We start from the raw sequence: 9,377 nt of genomic DNA, 5'->3' as shown, positions 1-9,377 counted from the left end.
TTTAACACAAGTACAATAAATTAATGTAACTCACCAAATTAATAAACTAAAATGCAAAACAGTAACAGCAAAAACAGATCATCCTAATCTGCAGAAATAATTTCACAAAATTCAATAATCATTCCTGATAAAACTCTCAGCAAACCAGGAATAGAAGGAAATTTTGTTAATCTGATAAAGACATCTGTGAAGAAAGTACAGCTAATATTGTACTTAGTTGTAGAAAACTGAAACTTTCTTTCTAAAATTAGGAATAAGATATGAGTGCCCTCTCGCACTGCTTCTATTTAACACTGTCTTAGGAATTCAAGACAGTGCAAAAAAAAGAAAAAAGAAAGAAAAGACAGCGCAAAACTTTTTTAAAGTAAGAAAAATAAAGAAAAGTCATGTGTATTGGAAAGGAAAAAGTGAAATTATCTTTATGCACAGATGATATGATCATCTATGTAGAAAATCTGATGGAGTCTACAAAAATGCTACCAGAATGAATAAGTGAGTGTAGCAAGACTTCTGAAAACAAAATTTGATTTCTACATACTAGCAAGAAAAGTCAGATATATTTTTTTAAATCAATTCCATTTAATAGCAACAAAAGTCAAAATACTGAGGGATCTGACAAAGGGTATATAATGCCAACTCACAGAAAACTATAAAATATTGCTGAGAAATTGGGGACCTAGATAAATGGAAAGATAATAAATATTCAGGTCTGCAGATCAATATCTTTAAAATTTTAATTTCTCCCAAATTGGTCTTAGATTCTACACAATCCCAATCCCAATCCCAGCAGTTTTTTTTGTTGTTGTTGTTGTTTGTTTGTTTGTTTGTTTAGGAAATTTACATTGAAATGCAAAAGCCCTAAAGAAGTCAAAACAACTTTAAAAAAATAAGAATTGGGGGACAAATAATAACTAACTTTAAAACTTAGTATGAAGCTACGTTATAAGCTTTACTCGATATACAATTTATTCTGAAGTATTATATTTCATAGAGTCAAATTATATCTGTGTCCCTGAACGTAGACTTCCTAGAAAACTCATACATATATGACATGTACTGGCAATTGTCAGAATATGATTTTCAACCTAGTTTATTTTTTTCCAAAGATTTTATTTATTTGTTTGATAGAGAAATAAGAGAGGGCACAAGTGGCGGGGAGGGTGGGAAGAGGGAGAAGGAGAAGCAGAGCTTGATCCCAGGACCCCAGGATCATGACCTGAGCCACAGGCAGACACTTAACCTACAGAGTCACCCAGGAGCCCCTCTAACAACTTTCTAAGGGTATTCAGTGGAGAATGTATAATCTTTCAAATTGCCTTGAAACAAGTGCATATTCATATGCAAATACTTAAATCAATCCTGGTGACATCTACAAACATTACTTAAATCAAGACATAAATGTAAACCTAAATGTATAATATTCTATAAGTTTGGGTTAGGCAACCCCTCCTTGTATATGATTTTATTTTTATTTTTATTTTTATTTTTTTACATATGATTTTAAAACCAGAATCCATTAAAAAATGAATTGTAATCTATCAAAAAGTTTAAAAATCTCTTTGAAAGACACTCAGAAAGGACTGTAAGAATGTGGTCCATAAAAAATGCTAAATGGCATGTATGAAAATATTAAAATTCCTAAAACACACTGTTAAATAATGAATAAAAAGCCAATACATAAACTGGGAGAAAAATATTTGCTAAGCATATATCTGGTAATGGGCTTATATGTAGAATACATAATGTTAAAACCTAATATGAGTAGCAAAAATCTAACAAAAATGGGCAAAATTCAGAACAGACGTTTCACTAAAATCCTGGGAAATGCACATTAATAACACAATGGGATTCCATTTTACACGTGTCAGAATGACTACAATTAAATAGCTCACGATACAAGCGCTGGCAAGGATGTGGAGAAACTAGAACTTTCACACTTCTCTGGTGGGAAAGTAAAATATTATAATCACTTTGGACAACAATTTAGCAGCTTCTAAAAACATCAAGCATACACATACCATATAACCCAGCCACTCTAATCCTAGAAGTGTAACCAACATTTTTTTTAAGTATGTTGTTGGAAAGGTTTGTACAGGAATGTTTATACTCACTTTATTAGTAATAGAGCTAAAAAGTTGAAACAACCCAAATGTTCATCAACAGGGGATCTAGATAAATTGTGGCTTGACCACAGAACGGAATCCTATTCAGCAATAAAAGGACAAACAATCCATAAAACGACATGAATAACTCTTGAAATAATTATGTTTTGTAAAAGAAGCTAGGGCCCTCCAAATACACACATTTGTATCTTTTATATATGTTTTGGCTCTTGTCTAATTCCATTTATACAGAATTTCAGAAAATAAAAAAAAACATATTAATAGAAAACAGGTCAGTGATTGCCTACAATAGGAGTGCAGCAGAGAGGAGCATAAAGCAGCATAAGGAAAGCTTCGGGGGTGATGAATATGTTCACTATATTGCTAGTGATGGAATTCGCTGGTGTCCAAATATGTCAAAACAGGAGAAACTGTAATGCTTTAAATATATGCAGTTATCATAGGTCAGTTACGTCAACACAACATTAAATTAGGGCTCAAGTCACCCCTCCCTGCAAGTCCCACAAAGATGAAAAAGCAGTAAATGTGGATTTTGCAATTTTGCATTCTAATTCTAGATCCTTCACCTTGTAACCACTGAACTATATCATTATACTCCACTAGTCGTGGGAAACAATAACGAGTACTTTTTGGCACCCCAAACACCATGGGGTCCTAGCAAATCACTCTTGAAAGGTGGAAACCTCAGATCTGAAGTGAACACTTGCTTTTTAAAGCCCTTTTCATTTATCACTGTCCACTCACGCAGGGCAGTGCGGGGAGGGGTGTAGCATCACGTTGACGGCTACAAGGACTTTCCCCTTAAAACACATCCCTATGGTTCTGGGACTGAAACAAAATGAAAAGACAATTGCTGTGACACTTATTTTTCTCTCTCAGGATATCCAGGCAAGAAAACGGGCTCTGTCCACTTTGGAGATCATCTAGACACTTGTGTTGCAGCTCACTCTAAAGATTCAAAAAAATAAATAAAAAGAAGTTTCATGTTTGTCACTGTTTCTACTGCTTCCAAGATTTCAGCATGTCAATCGGGCAGCCTGCAGGCTTATGAGATTTATTGAAGTACGGAGGACATGGCATTATCTGTCCTTTGAAACTATAATGAGGATACTTTAGTAGATGGAATCTAATTTATAACAAGGACCTATACCCCAGATAATGAAACATAGCCTATTAAGAACTTACATAAACAAGGGCTATGATGCAATGCCAAAACAAATCATTTTGACATGTTTTAGAAGTACGGGGGGCTTCTTCAAATATCATCAGGAATAAGTCATTTGGTGTTTCAGGTTCATACCTCAATGCGGTTGCTGTCACGATGAAAAATTAGACTTTTTGTTTACTTAAAATTTGAAATGCCATGATTTGGTACTTGAAAAATGATGTGGGAAAAACGAATGTCCTCCTGCTTGTGAAAAATGGGTATTTTATTAGAGCAAAGTAGGAAGGAGGAGCGAGTGCTCATCTGTACTGGTAAAATAGTGTTTACACAGGAAGAAATATAACAATGGGGAGATCACTGGGGACGAGGGGAGCAGAATCACTTAGGGAGCTGATGACAACAGGAGCCAAGAATACAGCCTGCGCCCAGCACTGAACCACCTCTTGGTCCCTATACATGCGTAATGAAGAAATGCATCTCGAAGCAAGACTCATATTTCACAGCAGCGTGAAGCTCCCCAGTTAGAATGCATCTGTTAATAATAAAAATTTCCCTTCTGGAATGAGAGTTTAATAGTTCTTGTTCATGCTTTAAATAGAAGATCACAGCAATAAATCAGCATTATGATTTTAGTAGGTAGTAACATATGAAATGTAATATATTGTTTCTGGCATCTCATTTGGTCAAAATTAAGTTAAAATATTCACCCAAAGGGACAGATTGATAATATAATAATTATAAACATACATCCTGAGATATTTTGTACTTTGTGCATACTAAAAGTACCATTAAATTTAACATACATATTATCTTTATTGTCTTGGTAAGAAAATATTGAATCATTTTATTGAACTTTAGAAGCTAAGGGTTTGTTTCCAATAACATTTATCAAAATAAGTTGACATACCTTACTGGGTTTTTCAACATGTTTTCATATATTCACTTAATGAATTCCATTAGTTACAAACATAATTTCTGAATAATTAGAAATTTTTTAAAGAATAAACACCTATATTAGTGGCTTTAAATGGGACATATTAATTTTAGATTTGTATGTCAATTCAGTTACATTATTTCCATTGCCCCATCTACCTGTACACACACACACACACACACACACACACACACACACACGTGCTAGTATCAAAATTATCAGATAATTTTCCTGGTAAAAATGCATATGAATACAGATACCATAGATACAAATATGCACTTATGAAATACAAAGATATACGTAATATAATTTTAAAAGGTATTATTAGCAAGCAAGTTCTATATCTTATTCATCTTTTTATCTGTACCTATACTTAATGCAATATATTGCAAAAAGTAGGTTCTCAATAAGTATTCACTGAACTAATAAGAATAAAATAGTAAAAGAATAAATAAAAAACTGGACAGTATTAAGGGTAACGTTGGCAGAGAATCTAAAATGCGAGGCTCATTTCTCTCATTGATGCTTCTAGTCCAGCTCGTGTAGAACACCCTCTTTGGAGAAAGGAATGTGCAATTAATACTGAGAGACACAGATTATGTACACCTCACTATATGGGTCCTTGTGAACTCTAGGTGTTTAAGAAGTACTTTTTACTAGGTTGAAAAATTGTATTTATATTTCAATGTTGTTGCAGTTTTTGTGGTTTGTGTGTGTGTGTGTGTGTGTGTGTGTGTGTGTGTTTTACATTATTGGCTATGGAATTTTACTAATGCTTTCAAGAATGTATACTGATGCTTCATAGTGTTTTCCACTCGTCAACTTAACTGATATATTAACAGTTTATTTGCTGAGGAATCATTACATTCCCTGATGCATATTCCTTACTCATGGTATCTTAGTTGTTCACCATATATTTATTTCATCACTAACTTGTTTTGCAGAATTTGACTTATAATTATTTAATTTTCTAGGTAGAATGTCTGATGAAACAAAGCACGTATAGTTTTATAAAACTTTCCCAAGATCAATATTTAAGACAGTTAAAGCATATCACTAAAATATTTTCTCATTTGCCAAGAATAGTATGCATAAACTTTATTTTAAAGAGTAAGTCATTCAATGCCTTTAATGTTTTGTGCCGATCTATTTACATGCTCTTGTTTATGGAATATTAATATGATTCATTTTATTGAATATTAAATCAACGCCACATTAGAATTTATTGTATTTTATGTCTTACTATATGGTGTTGTGAGTCCTCCAGCTTTGTTCTTAAGGATTCTCTTGCTCATTTTGTAGACTTTTCATGGCCATGTGAAGTTAATAATCTGATAAACAATTACTACAAAATAAAAAGAAAGATTATGTTGAAATTACAAACTATATAAACACATAAATGTGAGGAGAATGGTAATCTTTATAATACGGAGTCTAACAATTCATGAATGTGATAGATTCCTCCATTTATTTAAGGTCTTCTTTAATTTCCCTGAGCAATGCTTTTTCAGTTTCCACGTGGAAGTCTTACTATTTTTATTTATTCCAAGATATTTGATATTTGCCCGTACAATTTTAAACAATAGTGTCGTGCTCGCTTCGGCAGCACATATACTAAAATTGGAACGATACAGAGAAGATTAGCATGGCCCCTGCGCAAGGATGACACGCAAATTCGTGAAGCGTTCCATATTTAAAAAAAAAACAAAACAAAACAATAGTGTCTACCAGGCCAGCACTAAAGAAGAGTTGGTGTAGACATACTAATAGCAGACAAAGCAGATTTCAAATCTAGAAGAATTATTAAGATGAAAGACATTTGATAGTGATACGAGGTAAAACCAAAGTATATAAATCTGAAAATTGTGAACACTTAACATATGCCTAAATAATTAATAAAATGAAGAAGAGAGAGAGAAACTAGAATTTATTTGATTTCAGTAGTTACCAAAAAGGTAAAACTGGTTTGAATCTCTTTCCTTTCTTTCTTCCTTCCTCCCTCCTTCCCTTTCTTCCTCTCATTCTCTTTCTCTTAACTTTTTCTTTTTTTTAAGTTTTATTTAAAAATATTGTTTTAAAGGGGCATATGCACCCTGATGGTTCTAGCAGCATTATCAACAATGGCCAAATTATGGAAATAGCCCAAATGTCCATCAACTGATGAATGGATAAAGAAGTAATGGCATATGTATTTGGCTATTGTTGATAATGCTGCTAGAACCATCAGGGTGCTTGTGCCCCTTCGAATCTGTATTTTTGTATCTTTGGATGAACACCAATTGCTGGGTCGTAGGATAGCTCGATTTTTAACTTTTTGAGGAACTTCCATACTGTTTCCCAGAGTGGTTGCATCAGTTTGCATTCTCAACAACAGTGTAGGAGGGTAAGAGGGTTTCTTTGACCCTACAACCCAGTAATCGGACCAGCTGGGCTTAAGGGATATATTCAGAACATTCTATCTTAAAACAGCAGAATGCAATTTCTTTTCAAGTGCACATGGAACATTCTTCAGAATAGACCACAAATAAAGTCACAAAACGGGCCTCAGCAAATGCAAAAAAATATTTTTCTCTTTCCTCACCACAATGCTATGAAACCAGAAGTCAACCACAAAAAAAAAATTTGGAAACACTGCAAATACATTGAGGTTAAACAACATGCTATAGTTGAACAAGTGAATGGGTCTACTGGGAAATCAAAGAAGAAATTAAAAAAAATAAGTTAATGGAAATAAATGAAAATGAAAACACAATGCCCTAGAACTTTTGGGATGTAGCAAAAGTGGCCTAAAGAGGGAAGTATATAGCAATACAGGCCCATCTCTTCTCAACTATGAATTGACTCTTGGCTTTTGAGGTTTTCTTAATTTCTTGTCCAGTCAACAATTCATTTAGATTTATCTTTTTATTATTTTTTATCCTATTTTTTACTCAGTTTTGGGAGGAGAATTTCCTATGTGTAACTGTACATAAGGACAGAAGACAAAAGTGGAATTTTCCTTTTCATGTCAGTGAAATATGAACCTAAGCTGGACGAGTCTAGGTCCTTTGCTTACACGATAACTGCAGAGAGAGCTGGGAAAGTGGGTTTCTGGATTTTCCTCATGAATTTGCTACTAATAAGGTCAAATTTTTCTAAACAATAGGGATGGTAATAACAATAATAATAATAATAAAATAATGTTCCTTCTAAACCAGAAATGTTAAATAGGTCATAAATTGCCAAGCCATCAATAAAAAAATACAGCTCAATATTAACATACAACTTTGTCACTTTAACTTTTAATTGTTCATATTATGCATAATCTAGATTTTTCTTTTTCATTTAAAAGCAAATATCACAAGCCCATTTCTAGGCCAGAATCCATTTTTTTTTCTTCTCACATGACTTTTCTTTTTCTTTTTTTAAATTTATATATATATATATATATTTTTTTTAATTGGAGTTTGATTTACCGACATATAGTATAACACCCAGTGCTCACCCTACTGCAATCTTTCAGGCTGAGCTACAAGCAATACCAGACCGGCCTTGTGACGGGAAGTGGCCCTCACCTTCCTGGCCTTGTTGTACAGTCAATATATGTGGTTTTCCAGGTGGAGCTGCAGCCAAGGGTTTAGCAATCCCAGGCTAGCACTACTCATCTGAATTTCTATCCCAGGCACCTGCTCTGGGCCTAATTGGCTGAGACTTTGCAGAGACTTGTTTTGGGGTGAGCCCTGAAAAATAGACCTCATTTGTCCCCCATTTACACTGCATGTCACCTGATCCCTGGGAAACTGGCATTTTTCTCTTTTGCCTCTTGCCTACACTGTCGCGGTAAGTAAACAAAATCTTGATTATCACTTTGAGTTAGGCTCATGGTTCTCTTGGCCACTCATACAACAGGCAACTTGCAATATTTTTATCAAAGGATTGTTAACACATTTTTCAATGATAATATGGCTTACTAATGCTTAATCTAGGTTTATGTGAAATCAGTACCTTAATATAAATTCTTCAGTAGCATAAAAGTACACAGAAAACAGAGAACGTTACTAAATGTTTGATTTGAGCTAATATGTTTTACACTTAATATATTACATTCTCCACTGTTCTGCGGAAATGTTGCTGAAAGAATGAATTTGGTCATAGGTAGAAATAAGAATGATCTTAGCATCCAAAAGTATGCTAAAATATAAATAAAAATTATTAAAATTGATAATATATTGGGGGTGGATGATATAGGTGCAAGAACAGGCTTGTAGTTATAAGATAAATAAGTAAAAAAAAGATAATGTGTTGATGTTTTACTCTGAAACTGTTAAACAAGATCATTGATCAATTACTGAGGCAAAAGGATGAAATAATTATTATTTTTTCATCTGTTGCTGAGGAAGTGGCAGGGATACAATATAGGGTGTTTATACAGTTTTATATTTGTATGCACCATTTGCTTACTCTAGAATTGTACCCTTCAGTACTCAATAAAATTTTTAATTAACCAAACATGCTCCTTAGCCATATATCCAGTGAAAAATGGTTTATCATAACATGAGTGCAAATATAAACTTAAGCACATATTTAAGGAGGGCATCATGTTTTGAAAACAAATTCAAAAAGCCAGGTTTCTAGCAGAGGATTACATGTCATTACTCTAATACTGATTTGATAGGATCTGTTTCTTGCTAATGAGAAATGTGCTTGTGGTAGAGTTGGTAATTAAAAACAAATGCCCAATGTTATATTTCAGGTGTGAGAAATCATAGACTTAGTAGAAAATTCTCAAGCTCTTTTTATTCAAATTGAAGAGCAGTAAATTATTTAAATGATGAACATCTTTGTTTTTCATATGCTGTTATGTGAAATGTGCCACAACTGATGAAAAATATTTGAGGGAAGTGACAGGATAACTCAAAGAAGTGTACTTTCTGTGCCGTTGCAGAGACCTTCCCTGCAATTATTATATAGTGTTTGTTTGTTCCAGCAAGTACCATTACCTTAGGGCTTATGTCATTGGCTTCTTGTTAACTTAGTTTGTGTTGCAAATCTCATGTTAGTTGTGAATCCAGGTACATTTTTTCCCCTAAGCACTATAAGCTTTACAAATGAGTTATAATTCAGATTGCTTAACATATTTTGAATGCTTTCCATTTTAGACTTTCAAAAGACCCAG

The 9,377-nt window shown here is 33.5% G+C and overlaps 1 non-coding gene across 1 annotated transcript; it reads left to right on the top strand.

The window, feature by feature from the left end:
* The first annotated feature begins 5,812 nt into the window (after window positions 1-5,812).
* Window positions 5,813-5,919, top strand: LOC121490326. The gene has a single exon (XR_005987631.1). It is a non-coding gene; the product is annotated as a U6 spliceosomal RNA (small nuclear RNA).
* The last annotated feature ends 3,458 nt before the right edge of the window (window positions 5,920-9,377 follow it).

The sequence above is a fragment of the Vulpes lagopus genome, chromosome 4 (genome assembly GCF_018345385.1).
Source record: "Vulpes lagopus strain Blue_001 chromosome 4, ASM1834538v1, whole genome shotgun sequence".
In the NCBI taxonomy this organism is placed as follows: Eukaryota; Metazoa; Chordata; class Mammalia; order Carnivora; family Canidae; genus Vulpes; species Vulpes lagopus.
This window is presented reverse-complemented; position numbering and strand designations above follow the sequence as displayed.